General features: G+C 43.8%; 1 long non-coding RNA gene and 1 pseudogene across 1 annotated transcript; one reads left to right on the top strand and one right to left on the bottom strand.

The window, feature by feature from the left end:
- The first annotated feature begins 12 nt into the window (after positions 1–12).
- On the top strand, positions 13–25312 carry LOC106569482 (protein SGT1 homolog; annotated as a pseudogene).
- Positions 1351–14529, bottom strand: LOC123726694 (uncharacterized). Its single transcript, XR_006758813.1, has 3 exons — positions 14320–14529; positions 1686–1759; positions 1351–1498 (listed from the first exon to the last, which is right to left on the bottom strand). It is a non-coding gene; the product is annotated as an uncharacterized lncRNA (long non-coding RNA).
- Positions 25313–25873: the final 561 nt, after the last annotated feature.

Below are 25873 nucleotides of genomic sequence, written 5' to 3'. Positions count from 1 at the left end.
GCCGCACCTACTCCTCCACGCGTTACGGTTCGGTAGTGAGAAGTGCCTAGCCTATTTAGCTGACGGTTGACACGCCTCTACTGTTTTCTGATTCCTATCTAGCCGTGGCTAGCTAGCTGGAAAGGTCTATCTCCCTCTGACAACACTTCTAGCTCCATGGCAACCGAACGGCAAGTATATTACATTTTCGAGTATTTTATTTTAAATGTGTCCTTGTTCAAGAGGCTAACTAACGTTAGTTCTGTTTTCTCGTTTTAGCAGTTTCCCCGAGAGCGTCATAGACGAGGACCCACATAAAGCTCTTGAGGTAAAAAACGGTTAGCTGGATAGCCAATGTTAGCTAACTGGCTAACTTTCTAGCCAACTATCTGTCAAACTAGAATGAGCTAGTTTAACTGTAAGTAAAATACATTATTCTTGATAATTAGGGGATTTTAAATGTTTTCAATAACGCTAGCCAGCTACCTCAACCCCACATTGTTAATTATCCTCTTGCTCTTTTGCACGCCAGTATCTCTACTTACACATCTATCACTCCAGTGTTATTGCTAAATTGTAATGATTTCGCCTTTATGGCCTATTTATTGCCTTACCTCTCTACTCTTCTACATTTGCACACAATGTACATATATTTTTATATTGTGTTACTGACTGTACGTTTGTTTATATGTAACTCTGTGTTGTTTTTGTCGAACTGCTTTGCTTTATCTTGGCCAGGTCGCAATTTAAATAGCTCCTTGGTCATGTGACCTAATGTCCGCTGACTTCCCTTCTATATTGCACACTCTTGTTTGTGAACTGTAAAATCACGCGGTGTAACGTACATTTTTCAGAGTTTCAAATTTGCAATACCTCCTTGGTCATGTCAATTACACACCTAAGAAGCATGCAGTGGATATACACCCATATTGCATAACCTCTAGTCATGTATCTTCTATATTGTTGTACATTATTATTAGTTTGACAATTAGGGGGTTCAGTCCAGTGTTGTGTTTACCCTTTTCTTTAATATTTATCTACAATAATTGGTAGTTCTAAGCACTTATTTTCCAAGTTTTTTTATTCTTCCCCCCACAGTATTTAACAGTGGTATACAATAGGAGAGAGAAGATAATATCTCCATTAGTCATTAATATCAACCATAAAGGAAAAGGGCAAAGTACGAGAGTCATGCTATTAACTGTCCAAAGCAGGGATGGAGAGTGAGGTAGGCTGCAGTGGGTTTGCTGGTCAATACATGTACTGAACATGTAACCACAGTAATGGTGGCCAGTAAATCAATGAATAAAAAATGTAATATTGACAAATTAAACAAATTGTAGACACTTAACTTCAATTAAGTATGAAACATTTCAGTGTTAACTTTCTCTTTATCCCTGGTTGATGTACATTTCAGAGCCTCTTCAGTGTGGATGGGGTATAGCATACATTTTCAACAACAAAGACTGCACTTCCAGTTTGTGTTCTTTACTCTGTTGATCTCTTTTTGTCTTCATTCCTAGGCACAGCACATGGAACCAGCGTTGGCATGCAAAACATTCAATCAAAACAAAGTGTAACACGTTATAAATAATATCAAATATCAATGCAGAATGACGAATTAGCCATATATTGTGTTATATCATAAATTGTCTTACATGCCGTCACTGTTGTCAAAAGATTATAAACATGTTAAAGTTACCAACCCAGTCAGTCTTTGGGCCACATCCAGGTTCTTTATCAGTGGCACACATGAAGCAGTTGTTGGCTTTGTTGAACTCTGAAATAGAGGTCGACCGATTAATCGGAATGGCCAAATTAATTAGGGCCGATTTTAAGTTTTCATAACAATCGGCCAAATCGGTATTTTTGGACACCGATTTGGCCGTTTAAAAAATAATAATAATAGTTATTTTTTATACACACCTTTTATTTAACTAGGCAAGTCAGTTAAGAACACATTCTTATTTTCAATGACGGCCTAGGAACGGTGGGTTAACTGCCTTGTTCAGGGGCAGAACGACAGATTTTTACTTTGTCAGCTCGGGGATTCAATCTTGCAACCTTTAGGTTAACTAGTCCAACGCTCTAACCACCTGCTTTACATTGCACTCCACGAGGAGCCTGCCTGTTACGCGAATGCAGTAAGAAGCCAAGGTAAGTTGCTAGCTAGCATTAAACTTATCTTATAAAAAACAATCAATCATAATCACTAGTTAACTACACATGGTTGATGATATTACTAGTTTATCTAGCCTGTCCTGCGTTGCATATAATCGATGCGGTGCGCATTCGCGAAAAAGCACTGTCGTTGCTCCAACATGTACCTAACCATAAACATCAATGTCTTTCTTAAAATCATTGCACAAGTATATATTTTTAAACCTGCATATTTAGTTAATATTGCCTGCTAACATTAATTTATTTTAACTAGGGAAAGTGTGTCACCTCTTGCAACAGAGTCAGGGTATATGCAGCAGTTTGGGCCGCCTGGCTCGTTGCGAACTGTGTGAAGACTATTTCTTCCTAACAAAGACAGCCAACTTCGCCAAACGGGGGATGATTTAACAAAAGCGCATTTGCGAAAAAAGCACAATCGTTGCACGACTACCTAACCATAAACATCAATGCCTTTCTTAAAATCAATACACAGAGGTACATATTTTTAAACCTGCATATTTAGCTAAAAGAAATCCAGGTTAGCAGGCAATATTAACCAGGTGAAATTGTGTCACTTCTCTTGCGTTCATTGCACGCAGAGTCAGGGTATATGCAACAGTCTGGGCCGCCTGGCTCGTTGCGAACTAATTTGCCAGAATTTTACGTAATTATGACATAACATTGAAGGTTGTGCAATGTAACCGGAATATTTAGACGGTTCCGTATTTCACTGACAGAATAAACGTTTTGTTTTCGAGATGATAGTTTCCGGATAGTTTCCGGATTCGACCATATTAATGACCTAAGGCTCGTATTTGTGTGTGTTTATTATACTATAATTAAGTCTATGATTTGATAGAGCAGTCTGACTGAGTGGTGGTAGGTACCAGCAGGCTCGTAAGCATTCATTCAAACAGAACTTTAGTGCGTTTAGCCAGCAGCTTTTCGCAATGCTTCAAGCATTGCGCTGTTTATGACTTCAAGCCTGTCAACTCCCAAGATTTGGCTGGTGTAACCGATGTGAAATGGCTAGCTAGTTAGCCGGGTGCGCGCTAATAGCGTTTCAAATGTCACTTGCTCTGAGACTTGGAGTAGTTTTTCCCCTTGCTCTACATTGGTAACGCTGCTTCGAGGGTGGCTGTTGTCGATGTGTTCCTGGTTCGAGCCCAGGTAGGAGCGAGGAGAAGGACTGAAGCTATACTGTTACACTGGCAATACTAAAGTGCCTATAAGAACATCCAATAGTCAAAGGTATATGAAATACAAATCGTATAGAGAGAAATAGTCCTATAATTCCTATAATAACTACAACCTAAAACCTCTTACCTGGGAATATTTGAAGACTCATGTTAAAAGGAATCACCAGCTTTCATATGTTCTCATGTTCTGAGCAAGGAACTTAAACGTTAGCTTTTTTACATGGCACATATTGCACTTTTACTTCCTTCTCCAACACTTTGTTTTTGCATTATTTAAACCAAATTGAACATGTTTCATTATGTATTTGAAGCTAAATTGATTTTATTGATTTATTATATTAAGTTAAAATAAGTGTTCATTCAGTATTGTTGTAAGTGTCATTATTACAAATAAATAAATTAATTGGCCGATTAATCGGTATCGGCGTTGAAAAAAAAAATAATTCATAATCGGTCGACCTCTAATCCATACCACATACAGCCATTTGCGGATCTTTTCAGTGTCCATGTGAAAGATAGTTATTGCAAGAATGGAACATTTGTTGACTTAAAATATATATATATTTTTAACACTATTGTAAAGTGGTTGTTCCACTGGATATCATAAGGTGAATGCACCAATTTGTAAGTCGCTCTGGATAAGAGCGTCTGCTAAATGACTTAAATGTAAATGTAAACACCCATGTATAATGAAGGCCTGCAAAGCTTACAGATAGCATGAGATGAAAGTAGGTCACATGACCAAGGAGCTATTGAAATTCTAAATATTGAAAAATTCATGTAAAACCCTGTGAGATAAAAATGGACAAACTAAAGGGTGTGCAATGTGTAGGCTACTGAGTGGATATTCTGAATCTTGTTTGAGGTCACCAGGTCACATGACCAAGGAGCTATTGAAATTCTAAATTGTGAAAAATTCATGTAAAACCATGTGAGCTGAAAATGAACAAACTAAAGGGTGTGCAATATAGAAGGGTAGTCAGTGGACATTCTGCACCTTGTTTGAATTCACCAGGTCACATGACCAAGGAGCTATTGAAATTCTACATTTTGAAAAATTCATGTAAAATATTGAAAAATTCATGTAAAACCCTGTGAGATAAAAATGGACAAACTAAAGGGTGTGCAATGTGTAGGCCCACTGAGTGGACATTCTGAACCTTGTTTGAAGTCACCAGGTCACATGACCAAGGAGCTATTGAAATTTGAATCTTAAAAAAGTTTGTACTTTGTTTATGCTCCCTAACTAATTCAACTTGGAATACAAAATGCTGCTCACATTTCCACATCTTTATTAGCTTTGGAAAGCGAATTAATGTCCAAATCATGAAAATAAGACCTGTGCAATGTCGTGCACAATTTTTCCAACATCATGACACTTATTTGGAGTCTGTGCTCAAGTGGTTTGGAAGCTATTGAGGTTTGAAAGCGCGAATATCCGTTGAATATCCAACTTGAAACGGTCTTTACCTCGGTTAGTGATATGTAACTTTTTACAGCAGTTAGCTAACAGCTTGGACAAGAAACCAAGAAATCTAACCAGCATAGATAATTAACTGGCAAACCACCTGTCGTCACACTTTATTATAGCTAGCTAGCTAATGTAAGTGTAGATTTTGTGCAGAATGCCAGGTTAAGTTGTTGGGAACATGAAAACGTATCCAAGCAACAGTCAACCTTCGCTAGTGCTCATAAACATATGTATCTTGGGAATTTAACTCAATTGACCCCAAACTTGCCTATTTGATGACACTGATATTTTCCCACAGGAACTGAATGAAGCCTTGGAAGGACACTGACAATGCAGAATGGTTCTGCCAACGAGCCTACGCCCACCTTCAACTGAAAAACTACAGCTGTAAGTCTCATCCTAACCCCCAACATCTTACCCAAACCTAACCCTAAAGTACTGCTATCAGTCAGACCCTAACCCCAATCCTTGCATCTTCTTAAAGTATTGTTGGTTGGGCTTGTAAATAAGCATTTCACTGTTGTATTCGGCGCATGTGAAAATAAAATTTGATTCGGTCCACAAACTACTGCTCTAACTTTTGATAAAATCCAGCCTTTCTTTACTGATTTTCTGAAATGTGAATAATTTAATTCAAATGATTGTCTTATGTTGGCATTTCTTCAGACGTCCTTTACCCTCCTCTTGTCGTGTCCCGTGTGTGTATATATATATATATATATATTTACATATTTTTCTTCGCATGATCTTTTTACATTTTTTTTCCTTCTAAAACTCAACCTCAAAGCACTCTCCTGCAACCCGCCTCACCAATTTAAAAAAGAAAGTATTATTTACCTCAAATCCGAAATCCACAACAGAAGCTAGCCAGAGGTTAGCCATTTTCACTGGCTAACGTTGGAGTTCAGCTAGCCACGGTTAGCTGTCCTCGGCTATCCGTTAGCTCGAAAAGCTATCGCCAGTTTTTGTACAGCGCGACTCAGACCAGAGCATACCGGACCTATTCTCTCTCCTTTTCCCGATTTCTACCGCAGGCTCAGGACATTTACACCTGGATCTTGCAGCTAACTAGCTGCTACCTGAGTGACTATTGGCAACGTCGGTCCCGGAATTAACACACATTATCCCGGAGCTAGCCAGCTGAAGAGTTCCGTCAGCCACTCGTGGGCTTTTCCTGAGCTAGCCAGCTGAAGTGTCCCCTGGGCTACAATCACCTATCCTGACCCGCTTTACTGCTGATGCGGAGCCCCATCGGGCCCTCACGACTGGACCACCGACGTTATCTGCCCGAGGGAGTTATCCAACTGGCCCCTCCGTCACGACGTAACCTCGCCCATCTGCGGCCCACTAATCGTTAATCGTTAGCTGTCTTATCGGCTGCGATCTGAATAGGTCTATCGGACACTTTTCTTGGGCCACTATAACTAACTATTTTGCCAACTTGGACTGGTCCCCCCCTTCCACACGAAACCCCACTAACCCACAGACGGAAACGCACGAGGTGGCTAAAAACAAACCTCCCTCCATCTTCCACCAGCTTGCTACCTATGGCCCGGCTAGCTGTCTGAATCTCACTGGACCCTTTGATCACTCGGCTAAGCATGCCTCTCCTCAATGTCAATATGCAATGTCCATTGCTGTTCTGGTTAGTGTTTATTGGCTTATTTCACTGTAGAGCCTCTAGCCCTGCTCATTATACCTTATCCAACCTCTCAGTTCCTCCACCCACACATGCTATGACATCTTCTGGTTTCAATGATGTTTCTAGAGACAATATCTCTCTCATCACTAAATGCCTAGGTTTACCTCCTCTGTATTCACATCCCACCATACCTTTGTCTGTACATTATACCTTGAAGCTATTTTATCGCCCCCAGAAACCTGCTCCTTTTTCTCTCTATTCTGGACGTCACAGACGACCAATTCTTATAGCTTTCAGCCGTACCCTCATACTCATTCTTCTCTGCTCCTCTGGGGATGTAGAGGTGAATCCAGGCCCTGCAGTGCCTGGCTCCACTCCTACTCCCCAGGCGCTCTCTTTTGATGACTTCTGTAACCGTAATAGCCTTGGTTTCATGCATGTTAACATTAGAAGCCTCCTCCCTAAGTTTGTTTTATTCACTGCTTTAGCACACTCTGCCAACCCGGATGTCCTAGCTGTGTCTGAATCTTGGCTTAGGAAGTCCACCAAAAACTCTGAAATCTTCATCCCTAACTACAACGTTTTCAGACAAGATAGAACGACCAAAGGGGGCGGTGTTGCAATCTACTGCAAAGAGAGCCTGCAGAGCTCTGTCCTGCTATCCAGGTCTGTACCCAAACAATTTGAACTTCTACTTTTAAAAATCCACCTCTCCAAAAACAAGTCTCTCACCGTCGCCGCTTGCTATAGACCCCCCTCGGCCCCTAGCTGTGCTCTGGACACCATATGTGAACTGATTGCCCCCCATCTATCTTCAGAGCTCGTGCTACTAGGTGACCTAAACTGGGACATGCTTAACACCCCAGCCATCCTACAATCCAAGCTTGATGCCCTCAATCTCACACAAATTATTAATGAACCCACCAGGTACAACCCCAAAGCCGCAAACACTGGCACCCTCATAGATATCATCCTAACCAACGTGCCCTCTAAATACACCTCTGCTGTTTTCAACCAAGATCTCAGCGATCACTGCCTCATTGCCTGCACCCGTAATGGTTCAGAGGTCAAACGACCTCCACTCATCACTGTCAAACGCTCCCTGAAACATTTCAACGAGCAAGCCTTTCTAATCGACCTGTCCCTGGTATCCTGGAAAGATATTGACCTCATCCCGTCACTAGAGGATGCCTGGTTATTTTTTTTAAATGCCTTCCTCACCATCTTAAATAAGCATGCCCCTTTCAAGAAATTTAGAACCAGGAACAGATATCGCCCTTGGTTCTCCCCAGACCTGACTTCCCTTAACCAACACAAAAATATCCTGTGGCGTTCTGCATTAGCATCGAACTGCCCCCGCGATATGCAACTTTTCAGAGAAGTTAGAAACCAATACACATAGGCAGTTAGAAACGCCAAGGCTAGCTTTTTCAAACAGAAATTTGCTTCCTGCAACTCAAACTCTAAAAGGTTCTGGGACACCGTAAAGTCCATGGAGAATAAGAACACCTCCTCCCAACTGCCCACTGCACTGAGGATAGGAAACTCTGTCACCACCGATAAGCCCACTATAATTGAGAATTTCAATAAGCATTTTTCTACGGCTGGCCATGCTTTCCACCTAACTACCCCTACTGCATTCAACAGCACTGCACCTCCCACAGCTACTCGCCCAAGCCTCGCCCATTTCTCCTTCTCCCAAATCCATTCAGCTGATGTTCTGAAAGAGCTGCAAAATCTGGACCCCTACAAATCAGCTGGGCTTGACAATCTGGACCCTTTCTTTCTAAAATTATCTGCCGAAATTATTGCAACCCCTATTACTAGCTTGTTCAATCTCTCTTTCGTGTCGTCTGAGATTCCCATAGATTGGAAAGCAGCTGCTGTCATCCCCCTCTTGAAAGGAGGTGACACTCTTGACCCAAATTGCTACAGACCTATATCCATCCTACCCTGCCTTTCTAAGGTCTTCGAAAGCCAAGTCAACAAACAGATTACCGACCATTTCGAATCACACCGCACCCTCTCCGCTATGCAATCTGGTTTCAGAGCTGGTCATGGGTGCACCTCAGCCACGCTCAAGGTCCTAAACGACATCGTAACCGCCATCGATAAGAAACAATACTGTGCTGCCGTATTCATTGACCTGGCCAAAGCTTTCGACTCTGTTAATCACCACATCCTCATCGGCAGACTCAGTAGCCTTGGTTTCTCAAACGATTGCGTCGCCTGGTTCACCAACTACTTCTCTGATAGAGTTCAGTGTGTCAAATCGGAGGGCCTGCTGTCCGGACCTCTGGCAGTCTCTATGGGGGTACCACAGGGTTCAATTCTTGGGCCAACTCTTTTCTCTGTATACATCAATGATGTCGCTCTTGCTGCTGGTGAATCTCTGATCTACCTCTACGCAGACGACACCATTCTGTATACTTCTGGCCCTTCTTTGGACACTGTGTTAACAACCCTCCAGACGAGCTTCAATGCCATACAACTCTCCTTCCGTGGTCTCCAACTGCTCCTAAATACAAGTAAAACGAAATGCATGCTCTTCAACCGATCGCTGCCTGCACCTGCCCGCCTGTCCAGCATCACTTCTCTGGACGGTTCTGACTTAGAATTTGTGGATAACTACAAATACCTAGGTGTCTGGTTAGACTGTGAACTCTCCTTCCAGACTCGCATCAATCATCTCCAATCCAAAGTTAAATCTAGAATTGGCTTCCTTTTTCGCAACAAAGCATCCTTCACTCATGCTGCCAAACATACCCTCGTAAAACTGACCATCCTACCAATCCTCGACTTCGGCGTTGTCATTTACAAAATAGCCTGCAATACCCTACTCAACAAGCTGGTTCCAGTCTATCACAGTGCCATCCGTTTTGTCACCAAAGCCCCATATACTACCCACCACTGCGACTTGTACGCTCTCGTTGGCTGGCCTTCGCTTCATAATCGTCGCCAAACACATTGGCTCCAGGTCATCTACAAGACCCTGCTAGGTAAAGTCCCCCCTTATCTCCGCTCACTGGTCACCATAGCAGCACCCACATGTAGCACGCGCTCCAGCAGGTATATCTCTCTGGCCACCCCTAAAGCCAACTCCTCCTTTGGTCGTCTCTCCTTCCAGTTCTCTGCTGCCAATGACTGGAACGAACTACAAAAATCTCTGAAACTGGAAACACTTATCTCCCTCACTAGCTTTAAACACCAGCTATCAGAGCAGCTCCCAGATCACTGCACCTGTACATCTATAATTTAGCCCAAACTACTACCTCTTCCCCTACTGTATTTATTTATTTTATTTATTATTTTGCTCCTTTGCACCATATTATTTACATTTTAACTTTGAACTTTCTTCAAATTATAATTCTACCATTCCAGTGTTTTACTTGCTATACTTTTTTTACTTTGCCACCATGGCCTTTTTTTGCCTTTACCTCCCTTATCTCACATCATTTGCTCACATTGTATATAGTCTTATTTTTGTCTACTGTATCATTGATTGTATGTTGTTTTACTCCATGTGTAACTCTGTGTTTTTGTATGTTGTCGAACTGCTTTGCTTTATCTTGGCCAGGTCGCAATTGTAAATGAGAACTTGTTCTCAACTTGCCTACCTGGTTAAATAAAGGTGAAATAAAAATAAAAAATAAATAAAAATGTTAGTTCTATATTTTTGTCTTTGCTAAAGAAACTTAAGCTATGTTTCTTCTGTGTGTGTCTCTGTCTCTACAGGTGCTGTCAATGATGCCAAGAAAACCCAGCAGCTCAAACCCAGCCTTCTTCTTGCCTTCATGAGAATGGGGTAAGACTTACCTACTCTGTGGATGTGACTATGAAGGCATTCCATTGCCTTCATGAGAACAGGGTATGTGTGCAGTTTGGCCCTAGCCCATGATAGCTGAGTTGACATGCATTTACTTTTGCTGCTTGTGTATTTTCTGGCAGGAATGTCTGTCTGACTTTATTTCTGTGACTGTGGGGGGGGGTTTAAGTGCCTTGTACAACATCAGGAGATGGTACATGGGATCAGAGAGTAACCTCCCAGTGTCAATACCACATTCTGCTTACTTTCTTTATACGTACATAGAGACACCACCAATTGTTGGTCATGGACATTTGGTTAAGTCATGGAGTAGGCATGATATTCCATCTGTTAAAATGTGCATGAACCCTGCCACTCCACATCCCCCTTAAATCATTATATATGTCAAACTTAAATTGGTGTCAGTTTTTCCCTGAGTTTCTATCTGTTACTGATAACAAGCCTGCCCCTGTCTCCCTCCCTTTAGAATGGCAGAGTACCACCTGAACCACTGAGGTGTCACATGCTGCCTTCACTAAGGGACACAGCCTGGATGGTGAGGCCTGCTGAGGGGACAAGTGGGGCCTGGTCTCATTTCAGCACCTACACCCTTCCACTAACACCTTCCCCTAATCCCTAAATCTCAAACTGACCCCTTACCCCTATCCTTAGACACGTCATGTACAGTACCAGTCAAACGTTTGGACACACCAATTCATTCAAGGGTTTTTCTTTATTTTTACTATTTTCTATATTGTATAATAATAGTGAAGACATCAAAACTATGAAATAACACACATGGAATTTTGTAGTAACCAAAAAAGTGTTCAACAAATCAACATTTATTTTATATTTGAGATTCTTCAATGTAGCCACCCTTTGTCTTGATGACAGCTTTTCACACTCTTGGTATTCTATCAACCAGCTTCATGAGGTGGTCACCTGGAATGCATTCCAATTAACAAGTGTGCCTTGTTAATTTGTGGAATTTCATTCTTAATGCATTTGAGCCAATCAGTTGTGTTGTGTCAAGGTAGGGGTGGTACACAGAAGATAGCCCTATTTCGTAAAAGTTCAAGTCCATATTATGGCAAGAACAGCTCAAATAAGCAAAGAGAAATGACAGTCCACCATTACTTTAAGACATGAAGGTCAGTCAATACGGAAAATTTCAAGAACTTTGAAAGTTTCTTCAAGTGCAGTTGCAAAAAAACGTCAAGCGCTATAATGAAATTGGCTCTCACAAGGACCGCCACAGGAAAGGAAGACCGAGAGTTACCTCTGCTGCAGAGGATAAGTTCATTAGAGTTACCAGTTTTTGTAGCCCAAATAAATGCTTCACAGAGTTCAAGTAACAGACACATCTCAACATCAACTGTTCAGAGGAGACTGCGCGAATCAGGCCTTCATGGTCAGATTTCTGCAAAGAAACAACTACTAAAGGACACCAATAAGAAGAGACTTGCTTGGTCCAAGAAACATGAGCAATGGACATTAGACCGGTGGAAATCTGTCTAATGAAATGAGTCCAAATTTGAGATATTTGTTCCCAACCGCCGTGTCTTCGTGAGACGCAGAGTAGGTGAACGGATGATCTCTGCATGTGTGGTTCCCACTGTGAAGCATGGAGGAGGAGGTGTGGGGGTGCTTTGCTGGTGACACTGTGTGATTTATTTAGAATTCAAGGCACACTTAACCGGCATGGTTAACCCAGAATTCTGCAGTGATACGTCATCCCATCTGGTTTGCTCTTAGTGGGAGTATCATTTTGTTTTTTAACAGGACAATGAACCAAAACACACCTCCAGGCTGTGTAAGGGTTATTTGACCAAGAAGGAGAGTGATGGAGTTCTGCATCAGATGACCTGGCCTCTGCAATCACCCGACCTTAACCCAATTGAGATGGTTTGGGATGAGTTGGACTGCAGAGTGAAGGAAAAGCAGCCAACAAGTGCTCAATATATGTGGTAACTTCTTCAAGACTGTTGCAAAAGCATTCCTCATGAAGCTGGTTGAGAGAATGCCAAGAGTGTGCAAAGATGTCAAGACAAAGGGTGGCTGCTTTGAAGAATCTCAAATATAAAATATATTTTGTTTTGTTTAACACTTTTTTGCTTACTACATGATTCCATAGGTGTTATTTCATAGTTTTGTTGTCTTCACTATTATTCTATAATGTAGAAAATAGTAAAAACTCTTGAATGAGTAGGTGTGTCCAAACGTTTGACTGGTACTGTAGCTCTAAAACCGTAAGATATTGTTGGTGTTAGAAATATAGTAACTAGGTATGTAACGATTCACCGATACGCATCGGCCCCCGGTTCTAATGTTTAAGATATGAGTGCATCGGTTTGAACCGATCCAAATGAAGTATGCATCGCTCAGAAAACCGATTCAAATATTAAACATTTCCGGTTCACAGTTTTTTTTATTCAGAAAATACCTTTTAACTGTTGTGACTGAACGGATGCTTCCTCCTTCAGTTCAGTAGCCTATCCAACTTTTATACATGTAACTGCGTATGACTGTCAGATAACAACTGTGTGAAAAGTGCGGGAAACACAGCTGCTCAAGCCAATGGGAGGTAGGCCTATCCCTGTTCTAATAGGATATTCGTACATCTGGCACCTTCAGCATTCAGATGCTTGTAAAATGACTTTCGACAATGTCAAATCATAGGCTTCATTAGCTGAGTGACAACCTATGTATTTTGCTGGGTCATTGTTAACAAATGTAGAAAATTGTTTTTGACTGGAGTTGTGTAGCCTACCAGAGTGGAATGCAACTCACATCCAACTGCTGATTGGGGTTTTCTATCATTCAGGTTGTATTTAGAGTCACCATAAGAAATAGTTTTGCTACTTTTTCTTTAAACAGTCAGTGTAATTGGTCATTTTTACATGAACAGGGTAATTTTATAAAGGACCAATCATTTCTCGTTAGGGAGAGCTCCTGTAAAATTACAGTCTAAACCATTCGCTTCCAAGACAGGTAAAATCCATAGCTGCTTTATGTTAATTGGCTAAATGCCATTCTATTGACGAAGTACTAGTTCAAAACATTTTCAATCTGCAAAAATGACAAGTTAATCAGTGGGGGATGGTGGTTTCAGATTTTAAAAGTTGGGGGACAAAAAGCATACATTTCCCCATCCCTAATCTGATAGTGTGGTGGTAGATGCTCAGTCTGCCCAATTGCTCAGCTCAGGTGGCTACACACACCATGACACACACACACACACACACACACTAACTAAAAAGTGTTGTTCCTGTATCGTATCGGAGACCATGCATTTAGATGCATACGAATCGTTCATGAAAGGAGAGCTGCACATCCCTAATAGTAACAGCTCTTGGCCTCTGATAGGAATATTAACTGTATCGGATACGCCTTCCATTCTGGTCAAATGTACAGAAGTGTAAGTGGCTGTGTGTAGATTCTGCCTGCAGTAGTTGTGTTCCAACTGGGTGAGATTGTCTGAACACTGTGTTCTCTTTCCGGCTCTACAGGTTCAGATGACACTTTCCGAACGTGGCTCAAACGCTGTGAGGAGATGATGGCGAGTAAGTAGGATCTGTTCTCTTAGCTCAACCACCATCTAAACCCTAGCCACAGGCCCATCTCCCACCTCTATCTGAATTCTAACACTGTACTAACTAAACTCTTCATTAGAGAAGCTGTGTGTGTCTGTGGTTGTCGTCTCAAAGGGTTTAAACTGAACCTGTTTGGATCACATTAATAATGTACAGTGTATCTGTCTGGGGTGGGGGAGAGGTGCCTTGCCTCAGATCAACCCCTGTAAACATCCACACAGTTCCACACACACACACACACATCCATGGGGTGTTGGGCTCGCGTTCAAAACAGCCATGTGACCCTCCCCCCCCCATCTATAACAAAATATACATACACACACACACACGGATAATACGTCTTCAAACAGATTAAAAACTACACATATTCAATGCACACACACACACACCTCAGTCGTCTGTTGCCATGAGCTGGCCTTACCCTGTGAGTTACCTCCCGTCTCTTTCATGTGTATAGTGACAGTGCTTACCTCCAGGCCCTTCTGTTTGACTCCCCCACTCACATCAAAACGTGGTGTGCACATGGCGATATCACTCACACACGCCTGCCTCCTCTCTCTCTAATGAAAGCAGTGAATATTATAACAGACATAACTGGTAAATACATTGGGGTTTTAATAGGTGTGGATGGACTGGCAAACGAACTGCCTCTGCGATGTCAGGGAGGTGTGTGTCTGTGGCGCTTTCTTGCGCGTGTTTGTGTTCCTCTGTTCGGTTAATGTATGAGTAATGGAAAACTGTTTGACTGTAACATTCTGTTTCCTGCTCCCTTGCAGCGGCGAACCAGAACGGAATCGAGACTAAGGTGAGTGCACCGTGCACTTTTAAAGTGTCACAATGGAAATAAGTAATTTACTTTGTGCTATCCCTGGTAATGTTGTAATTTTTATTTATGTATATATTGTGTGTATTTTCAAACTGAAATAAATCAACCAACGCAAACCTTACGACTGTATACAGGTTTTTCTGGTGTTCAGTTCCACTCTCCGCCTCATGGGGGCACTGTTGTTCCCAACTTTCCAAACCTTACTTATTCTGTTCTAATTGCTAGAGCGAGAGAACGAGCACATCCAGTAAGCCCTGTCTCTTTCTCTCCTATTTTTGTTTGTTTAAACTTTCTCTCTTTTCCTGGGATGCCTGGATGCCACAGCAGACACCACACATCAAGTAAGTATACTTCATTGTTGTATTCCAAATATCACCCTATTCTCTATAGTGCACTACTTTTCTAATAAAATTGTATTTGTCACATGCGCTGAATACAATAGGTGTAGACCTTAGTGAAATGCTTACTTAGAAGCCCTTAACCAACAATACAGTTTTAAGAAAAATACCCCTCCAAAAATATATAACAAATAATTAAAGAGCAGCAGTAAAATAACAATAGCGAGACTATATATAGGGTAATGATGCACCGATATGAAATTTTTGGCCGATATGCGATATTTTCCTTGCCAAAAAACCCCCAATACCGATAACTGATATTTAATATTTTAGGGGCCTTTTAAGCATTCTAGTACAGTTAAATAAACACACAGACACATGGATGCCGCAGTCGAAGGCATCTCAGTGTAAGAGGCGTACCTACAGTCCCTGGTTCGAATCCAGGCTGTATCACACCCGGCCGTGATTAGGAGTCCCATCGGGCGGTCCACAATTGGCCCTGCGTAGTCTGGGGTAGGCCGTCATTGTAAATAAGAATTTATTCGTAACTGACTTGCCTAGTTAAATAAAGGTTGCACACACACACACACCACATTGACCAAAAAGTAATTTTTTTGGCATTTATGCATGTCCCCATTTACCAGTAAAACATAATAATAACCTATTTCTTTCACTTACTTGCTGTGCTGTTTTGTTGTTCATTTGTTCAGTCGTCTCATCCAGGATATCTATGGAACGACGTTTCGGTCTTTGCGTGTCAAAAAAGATGCATGTCAAATGGCACTTTGATGTGTCAAATAAGCTTGTTGACCAATCAGGACCTGAATACGACTGCACGTCAGATAATAATTTAACGCGTTCATAAATTTTTTACTTAGTTATTACACATTGATTACACTATCACTCGTATTTCATGTCACAACGATTCATCGATACGTATGCTATGATGCTGGTAAAGTTGTCTCGCACCTACAGTGCTGGTCATAAAAAAGCTGGATGGATGTAAACAATGTTCTTCCCCAAATACATAGCAAAACGACAATCTGCTAGTTGTCATTTTAGATGTCCTCATCTAAAATAACCCTAATTTAGAAGACAGTTCTTATTTGATTAACTTTTTAGTGACGGGGCAGTCTTCGGAAATTCAGATGAATGACGTGCCCAAATTAAACTGCCTGCTACTTGGGCCCAGAAACTAGAATATGCATATTATTAGTAGATTTGGATAGAAAACACTCTGAAGTTACTAAAACTGTTTGAATGGTGTCTGTGAGTATAACAGAACTCATATGGCAGGCAAAAACCTGAGAAAAATACAACCAGGAAATAAAACATCTGGTGCCTGTAGGTTTTTCAAGTCATTGCCAATCGAACACACAGTGACTAAGGATTCATTTTGCACTTCCTAAGGCTTCCACTAGATGTCAACAGTCTTTAGAAAGTTGTTTGAGGCGTCTATGATGAACAGAGACCGAATGAGAAGGCTGGGAAGTTGGTGACCCAGGGAAGGATGTCAGTTCATTGGCGCGCATTCACGCGAGAGGTAGCTCTGTTCCAAAACGCTTTTCAAGACAATACATGGGTCCGGTTGGAATATTACTTTAGTTTCACGTTATAAAGGTCCTAAAGATTGATGCTATACAACATTTGACTTGTTTGAACGAACGTGAATAGATTTTATTTTATTTTTTACTTTTCGTCGTGACATTTTTCTCGCGCGTCCTACATTTTGAGTAGCTTACTGAACGCGCAAACAACATGGAGTTATTTGGACATAAATGATGAACTTTATCGAACAAAACATTTGTTGTGGACCTGGGAATTCCTGGAAGTGCCTTCTGATGAAGATTATTAAAGGTAAGTGAATATTTCTAATGCTATTTATGCATTTAGATGACTCCAAAATGGCGGCTATCTGTATTGCGTAGTGTATTTTTCTCAGCTCAGTACTCAGATTATTGCAAAGTGTGCTTTCCCAGTAAAGTTATTTTGAAATCTGTCAATGCGGTTGCATTCAGGAGCTGTTAATCTATAATTCTTTGAATAACAGTTTAATATTTTATCAACGTTTATGACGAGTATTTTTGTAAATTGTAGTGCTGATTCACCGGCTGTTTTGGGGGAAATACATTTTCTGAACGTCACGCGCCAATGTAAAATGCTGTTTTTGGATATAAATATGAACTTGATAGACAATACATGCATTTTTTGTTCTAACATAATGTCCTAGGAGTGTCATCTGATGAAGATTGTCAAAGGTTAGTGCATAATTTTAGCTGGTTTTCTGCTTTTGGTGACGCCTGTCCTTGCATTGAAAATGGCTGTGTGTAATTTTTTGTCTATGTACTGTCCTAACGTAATCTAACTTTATGCTTTCGCCGTAAAGCCTCTTTGAAATCGGACAATGTGGTTGGATTAAGGAGATGTTTATCTTTCAAATGGTGTAAAATAGTTGATTGTTTGAGAAATTGAAATTATTTGATTTTTGCTATCTTGTCAAGCAATCCCGTTACCGGGATCCTATCTCGAAAGGGTCCCCAACAGGTTAAACAGCTCTTATTCTCTCCGCTTCACAGTAGAAGCCTGAAACAACGTTCTAAAGACTGTTGACATCTAGTGGAAGCCTTAGGAAGTGCAATCTGACCCCACAGACACTGTATATTGGATAGGCAATCACTTGAAAAACTACAAACCTCAGATTTCCCACTTCCTGGTGTGATTTTCTTCTCAGGTTTTTGCCTGCCATATGAGTTCTGTTATACTCACAGACATCATTCAAACAGTTTTAGACACTTCAGTGTTTTCGATCCAAATCTACTAATTATATGCATATTCTAGGTTTTGGGCCTGAGTAGCAGGCAGTTTAATCTGTGCACCTTATTCATCCAAGCTACTCAATACTGCCCCCAGATCCCAAAGAAGTTAATGCAGCTGGTGGACACACCAGATACTGACTGTTACTTTTGATTTTGACCCTCACTTTGTTCAGGGACACATTATTCAATTTCTGTTAGTCACATGTCTGTGGAACTTGTTCAGTGTATGTCTCAGTTGTTGAATCTTATGTTCATACAAATATTTACACATGTTAAGTTTGCTGAAAATTAACGCAGTTGACAGTAAGAGGACCTTTCTTTTTTGAGTTTATATACACGCACACACACGTCAGTGTAGGGCTGGGCGATATGGACCAAAAGTCATATCCCGATATATTTAGGCTGAATATCGATATAAGATATATATCCCGATTATTTTTTCTGCAAAGTGAGAGCAAATGTTCAGTCAAAGCCAGATATGACATGTCTCAAGTAGTTTTATTGAAACCGGCTATTTCAGTGAACAGTTGAAAAATCAAATTAATAAACAGGGCTCTTCACCTGGTTCAGATTAAATGCTCAGCTGTTCAAATAACAATAACATGTAAACATAAACACTGTATAACAACAGGAGTACCTTTTTTGAAATCAAAGCTCCATAAGGTGCACATTTAAATAAATAAATGACAACACTACCACTAGGAGAGGAGAGGCTGCTCTCTGACAACACTACCACTAGGAGAGGAGAGGCTGCTCTCTGACAACACTACCACTAGGAGAGGAGAGGAGAGGCTGGTCTCTGACAACACTACCACTAGGAGAGGAGAGGAGAGGCTGCTCTCTGACAACACTACCACTAGGAGAGGAGAGGAGAGGCTGCCCTCTGACAACACTACCACTAGGAGAGGAGAGGAGAGGCTGCTCTCTGACAACACTACCACTAGGAGAGGAGAGGAGAGACTGCTCTCTGACAACACTACCACTAGGAGAGGAGAGGAGAGGCTGCTCTCTGACAACACTACCACTAGGAGAGGAGAGGAGAGGCTGCTCTCTGACAACACTACCACTAGGAGAGGAGAGGAGAGGCTGCTCTCTGACAACACTACCACTAGGAGAGGAGAGGCTGCCCTCTGACAACACTACCACTAGGAGAGGAGAGGCGGCCCTCTGACAACACTACCACTAGGAGAGGAGAGGAGGCTCTCTGACAACACTACCACTAGGAGAGGAGAGGCTGCTCTCTGACAACACTACCACTAGGAGAGGAGAGGAGAGGCTGCTCTCTGACAACACTACCACTAGGAGAGGAGAGGGCTGCTCTCTGTCAACACTACCACTAGGAGAGGAGAGGAGAGGCTGCTCTCTGACAACACTACCACTAGGAGAGGAGAGGAGAGGCTGCCCTCTGACAACACTACCACTAGGAGAGGAGAGGAGAGGCTGCCCTCTGACAACACTACCACTAGGAGAGGAGAGGAGAGACTGCCCTCTGACAACACTACCACTAGGAGAGGAGAGGAGAGGCTGCCCTCTGACAACACTACCACTAGGAGAGGAGAGGCTGCTCTCTGACAACACTACCACTAGGAGAGGAGAGGAGAGGCTGCTCTCTGACAACACTACCACTAGGAGAGGAGAGGCTGCCCTCTGACAACACTACCACTAGGAGAGGAGAGGAGGCCCTCTGACAACACTACCACTAGGAGAGGAGAGGAGGCTCTCTGACAACACTACCACTAGGAGAGGAGAGGCTGCTCTCTGACAACACTACCACTAGGAGAGGAGAGGAGAGGCTGCTCTCTGACAACACTACCACTAGGAGAGGAGAGGCTGCTCTCTGTCAACACTACCACTAGGAGAGGAGAGGAGAGGCTGCTTTCTGACAACACTACCACTAGGAGAGGAGAGGAGAGGCTGCTCTCTGACAACACTACCACTAGGAGAGGAGAGGAGAGGCTGCTCTCTGACAACACTACCGAGAGGAGAGGAGAGGCTGCTCTCTGACAACACTACCACTAGGAGAGGAGAGGCTGCCCTCTGACAACACTACCACTAGGAGAGGAGAGGCTGCTCTCTGACAACACTACCACTAGGAGAGGAGAGGCTGCTCTCTGACAACACTACCACTAGGAGAGGAGAGGGCTGCTCTCTGACAACACTACCACTAGGAGAGGAGAGGCTGCTCTCTGACAACACTACCACTAGGAGAGGAGAGGCTGCTCTCTGACAACACTACCACTAGGAGAGGAGAGGCTGCTCTCTGACAACACTACCACTAGGAGAGGAGAGGCTGCTCTCTGACAACACTACCACTAGGAGAGGAGAGGCTGCTCTCTGACAACACTACCACTAGGAGAGGAGAGGCTGCTCTCTGACAACACTACCACTAGGAGAGGAGAGGCTGCTCTCTGACAACACTACCACTAGGAGAGGAGAGGCTGCTCTCTGACAACACTACCACTAGGAGAGGAGAGGCTGCTCTCTGACAACACTACCACTAGGAGAGGAGAGGCTGCTCTCTGACAACACTACCACTAGGAGAGGAGAGGAGAGGCTGCTCTCTGACAACACTACCACTAGGAGAGGAGAGGCTGCCCTCTGACAACACTACCACTAGGAGAGGAGAGGAGGCCCTCTGACAACACTACCACTAGGAGAGGAGAGGAGGCTCTCTGACAACACTACCACTAGGAGAGGAGAGGCTGCTCTCTGACAACACTACCACTAGGAGAGGAGAGGAGAGGCTGCTCTCTGACAACACTACCACTAGGAGAGGAGAGGCTGCTCTCTGTCAACACTACCACTAGGAGAGGAGAGGAGAGGCTGCTCTCTGACAACACTACCACTAGGAGAGGAGAGGAGAGGCTGCCCTCTGACAACACTACCACTAGGAGAGGAGAGGAGAGGCTGCTCTCTGACAACACTACCAGAGAGGAGAGGAGAGGCTGCTCTCTGACAACACTACCACTAGGAGAGGAGAGGGCTGCCCTCTGACAACACTACCACTAGGAGAGGAGAGGCTGCTCTCTGACAACACTACCACTAGGAGAGGAGAGGCTGCTCTCTGACAACACTACCACTAGGAGAGGAGAGGCTGCTCTCTGACAACACTACCACTAGGAGAGGAGAGGCTGCTCTCTGACAACACTACCACTAGGAGAGGAGAGGGGGCTGCTCTCTGACAACACTACCACTAGGAGAGGAGAGGGCTGCTCTCTGACAACACTACCACTAGGAGAGGAGAGGGGCTGCTCTCTGACAACACTACCACTAGGAGAGGAGAGGCTGCTCTCTGACAACACTACCACTAGGAGAGGAGAGGCTGCTCTCTGACAACACTACCACTAGGAGAGGAGAGGCTGCTCTCTGACAACACTACCACTAGGAGAGGAGAGGCTGCTCTCTGACAACACTACCACTAGGAGAGGAGAGGCTGCTCTCTGACAACACTACCACTAGGAGAGGAGTGGAGAGGCTGCCCTCTGACAACACTACCACTAGGAGAGGAGAGGCTGCTCTCTGACAACACTACCACTAGGAGACCCTGCCTCACACAGGAAGCGGCGCAGGTCCTAATCCAGGCACTTGTCATCTCCCGTCTGGATTATTGCAACTCGCTGTTGGCTGGGCTCCCTGCCTGTGCCATTAAACCCCTACAACTCATCCAGAACGCCGCAGCCCGTCTGGTGTTCAACCTTCCCAAGTTCTCTCACGTCACCCCGCTCCTCCGCTCTCTCCACTGGCTTCCAGTCGAAGCTCGCATCCGCTACAAGACCATGGTGCTTGCCTACGGAGCTGTGAGGGGAACCGCACCTCCGTACCTTCAGGCTCTGATCAGGCCCTACACCCAAACAAGGGCACTCCGTTCATCCACCTCTGGCCTGCTCGCCTCCCTACCTCTGAGGAAGCACAGTTCCCGCTCAGCCCAGTCAAAACTGTTCGCTGCTCTGGCACCCCAATGGTAGAACAAGCTCCCTCACGACGCCAGGACAGCGGAGTCAATCACCACCTTCCGGAGACACCTGAAACCCCACCTCTTTAAGGAATACCTAGGATAGGATAAAGTAATCCTTCTAACCCCCCCCTTAAAAGATTTAGATGCACTATTGTAAAGTGGTTGTTCCATTGGATATTATAAGGTGAATGCACCAATTTGTAAGTCGCTCTGGATAAGAGCGTCTGCTAAATGACTTAAATGTAAATGTAATAAAAATATCTTAAACAAAAATGGCCTATAAAATAAAATAGGCCTATCTTTTTCTGAAATAAATATTATATATATTTATGAGAAAAGTCTACTTTTTTTAGTTTGACAACTTTAAATGGCTTATTAAAATCAAATTACAGATTTCTTCTCCTTTCTAACAAATCCACAGATGCAAATAACGAACATTACAAAATAATAAAATATGACAAACCCTAGTAAGGGCAGCAATTATATATAAATAAAGAACAAAATAAAGTGCTCAGTTTGAGAAAATGTTTTTTAAACATCAGCCTGAGATTACCATTTGCTTTTTGTTAACTCAATTTGTTATCTGAACAGCCTCAACCAGTTGCACAAGAAACAGACTATCAACTCAATAAACATTTTCCCCCTCTTTTTTTTACTTTGATAAACAGTAATGCTGTCTTGAGGTAGACATTAGGCACACTGCGGGAAAATGAAGTTTGCAGTGAGCTTTGTTTCGGGGCTGGAGCTTTTTCGGGTTGTCGACGGCTTGCGGCTGGGGCTTCTGCAGCGCGCAGTTTCACACACTCTTCGTATTGCAGTTTGTGCCACTGTTTTAGGTGGTGAAAAAGATTTGTAGTGCTTCCACCCCTGGCTGTAACTTTTTTTTATGGCACTGCCTACATATAACGTGATTTTGTTGCTCATCTGATACTTTGAATCCGAACCATCTCCAAATTACTGAGCCAATGCTTTTTCTTTTACTAACCAATTCCTCCTCAAAACGCTCCGCAGACGCTGTTGCTTCCTCCATGTTTGTTGAAGTGTCTGTTCCTGCCCCTCCCCCCTCTGTGCATGAAAGAGGAGGGGCGGGGAGCAGCGCAGAGAGCTCCGGGTCTGCAGCTTGCTTGGAGCAAGGATCAAAGCGCAAATTTGAACTATATCGATATATGTGAAATGGTCTAATTTCATATCACATTTAAAACATATCGATATATTTTTTATATCGCCCAGCCCTACGTCAGTGTAAGGGGTTCTTGAGGAGAGAGAAGTACAGTTCAAAGCTGTCACGAGTGCTGCCAGAGTATTAGCAGCCCTGTATAGTTGTTGAGGAGGAAGCTGTCCCTAGCATGACTTTATTTCTCATCTTATTGACGTTAAAATGAGTCTGTTTGCGGTGGTGTAGATAACATTGAATCAATTCGATGTATGGGCTTAGTGTTGGATCTGTGCTGTAAATTAATGATTTGGGTTTAAATGAGATGGAGATGTGGAGTAATGGATGTTCTGGATCTGAAATGAAAGATTTCAGGGGAGTCATTCGCCCAGAGGCTGAGTAGGGCTCGTGTGCGTACACAGCAGTAAAAATAGGGGGTTGTTGTCCCCTGAGGTCCCGTTACACTAGAGCAGTGCTCCCTCTGAAACACACAGAGAGGGGCCTGATTCCAATTCCACATCTCACACCCCTCCCTTCTCTCTGCCCTTGCCCACTCTCTCTTTCTGTGGTTGTGAGAACAGTAGGAGAGGTGTTATTAGGGGTATTAAGATGGCTAGGGGCTTTACCTCCAGGGGCACATGTGCCTTCATACATACACGCTCACTCACTCCCACAGCTAGGCCCTCAGGGGTGCCTGTAAACTCAGGGAGGGTAAACTGTTCCTAGATCTAAGTCTAAATCCCCAATCCAAGAAAGAAAGCCCAACTGATTTCAGACCAGCACTAAACCCCTCAGGGTGAATTTGACGAAATGGTCCTCGACCGCCACCCCTCTATAACAAGAGGTGTGTGTTTTATAATTGTGTGTATCTCTCTCTCTGTAGTTGTCGGCTGTGGTGAAGCTTCCTTCGGGGGAGGACTTCAGCTTGAACATGAACCTGCTGCATCCTATTGTCCCTCTACACAGCACCTTCAAGGTCCTCTCCACAAAGGTAACACACACATCAAACCACTCAGCCTATCAGAACTACCATTTGCCTCAAAAAGGGCATAAAATTGCAGCCTTCAAAGTCTTTATAAGGAACCCATAGCGATGTGATTTAACACACAGCAGGTTACCAGAGAATAACCACACTGGAATGTGGTAATTAACCATTAGTAGAGAGTCCTCTTTAATACAGACCTGACTGTGTCAACACACACCAGAGAGCTTCCCTGTGAGGATTAACAAGCTCTGAAGTTGTTGGTAATTATGGACATTAATGAGTGGGAAGGACACTTGTTAGTGTACACTAATATGTGTGTATATAGTGTAGACCAGGGGTCTCACATTTTTACATTTGAGTCATTTAGCAGAAACTCTTATCCACAGCAATTTACAGGAGCAATTAGTTTTAAGTCCTTTTTCTCAAGGGCACATTGACAGATTTTTCACTTTGTCAGCTCTTAACCGCTAGACTACCTGCTGCCAAACCCTGTTCCTAGTACCGCTCTGTAGGTTTTTCTCCAACCATAATCTAGCGCACCCGATTCTAATAATTAGCTGGTTGATAAGCTGAACCAGGTTAGTTACAACTGGGGTTGGAGCGATACAGGAGGGAAGCTCTCCAGGAACCGGGTTGGAGAGCCCTGGTGTAGGCTAATGAGGGTGTAGGCATCTCTCCATGGCTCTCTGGTGTTTCTGCTGTATTCAGTTGAACTTACAGAAGCCTGTGGACAATCCTTCTGAATGTCAAAATGGAATATAGATATATTGCATCGACGACAAATGGCACGCTTGAAAAGGTTTCAATGAGTGTGTGACTAGCTTGAAACAGATCCAATGAGTTTGTGAGAATTTCATCCTGTGTTTTGTGTGTGCGTGTACATGTCTAAAAGGGTTTGGGTGAGAGGGAGAGAAAGAGCCAACCCATCGAGTGTGCTTTGGGAATCTGTGGATAGGTGTAGGCTGTCGGGGCTCGCTCAGGGCATGAGATGGTGCTCAGTCTGCTAACGAGATAGTGGGACATGCCACACACACGGCACAACGGGGGTAGGATGACAGAGAGTGAAGGGGGAGATGATTTGGAGGACAGATAGACATGCAGCCTCATAGCTCAGCAGAGAGGGGAAAAGATGGAGGGACACAGAAAGAAGAAGAAATGGATTAGAAAGTGAGGTAGAGAAGTGAGAAGTTATTCCTGAGTTCCTGCCAGCCAATGCCAAAACTAGTTTCCCCCCTAGAGAGAGGATGTAGCACCTCTTTCCCCCCCCTCACACACACACACACACACACACACACACACACTCATAGTTCACCATGGCGACAGCAGACCCAGAGGTGCACGTGTGTTGAAGCTCAAGAGGGGTCGGGGGGAGAGAAGAAGCGCAGAAGCGGAGAGGGGTGGGGGAGAGAAAGACACGGGGTTGGGGGAGAGAAAGACACGGGGTTGGGGGAGAGAAAGACACGGGGTTGGGGGAGAGAAAGACACGGGGTTGGGGGAGAGAAAGACACGGGGTTGGGGGAGAGAAAGACACGGGGTTGGGGGAGAGAAAGACACGGGGTTGGGGGAGAGAAAGACACGGGGTTGGGGGAGAGAAAGACACGGGGTTGGGGGAGAGAAAGACACGGGGTTGGGGGAGAGAAAGACACGGGGTTGGGGGAGAGAAAGACACAGGGCGAGAGAGAGAGCGCGCGCACGGGGAGACGAGCGAGAGAGAGCGCGCGCACGGGGAGACGAGCGAGAGAGAGGCGCGCGCACGGGGAGACGAGCGAGAGAGAGCGCGCGCACGGGGAGACGAGCGAGAGAGAGCGCGCGCGACGGGGAGACGAGCGAGAGAGAGCGCGCGCACGGGGAGACGAGCGAGAGAGAGCAGCGCGCACGCGGGAGACGAGCGAGAGAGGCGCGCGCGCACGGGGAGACGAGCGAGAGAGAGCGCGCGCACGGGGAGACGAGC

This window comes from Salmo salar, chromosome ssa14 (genome assembly GCF_905237065.1).
Source record: "Salmo salar chromosome ssa14, Ssal_v3.1, whole genome shotgun sequence".
Lineage (NCBI taxonomy): Eukaryota > Metazoa > Chordata > Actinopteri > Salmoniformes > Salmonidae > Salmo > Salmo salar.
This window is presented reverse-complemented; position numbering and strand designations above follow the sequence as displayed.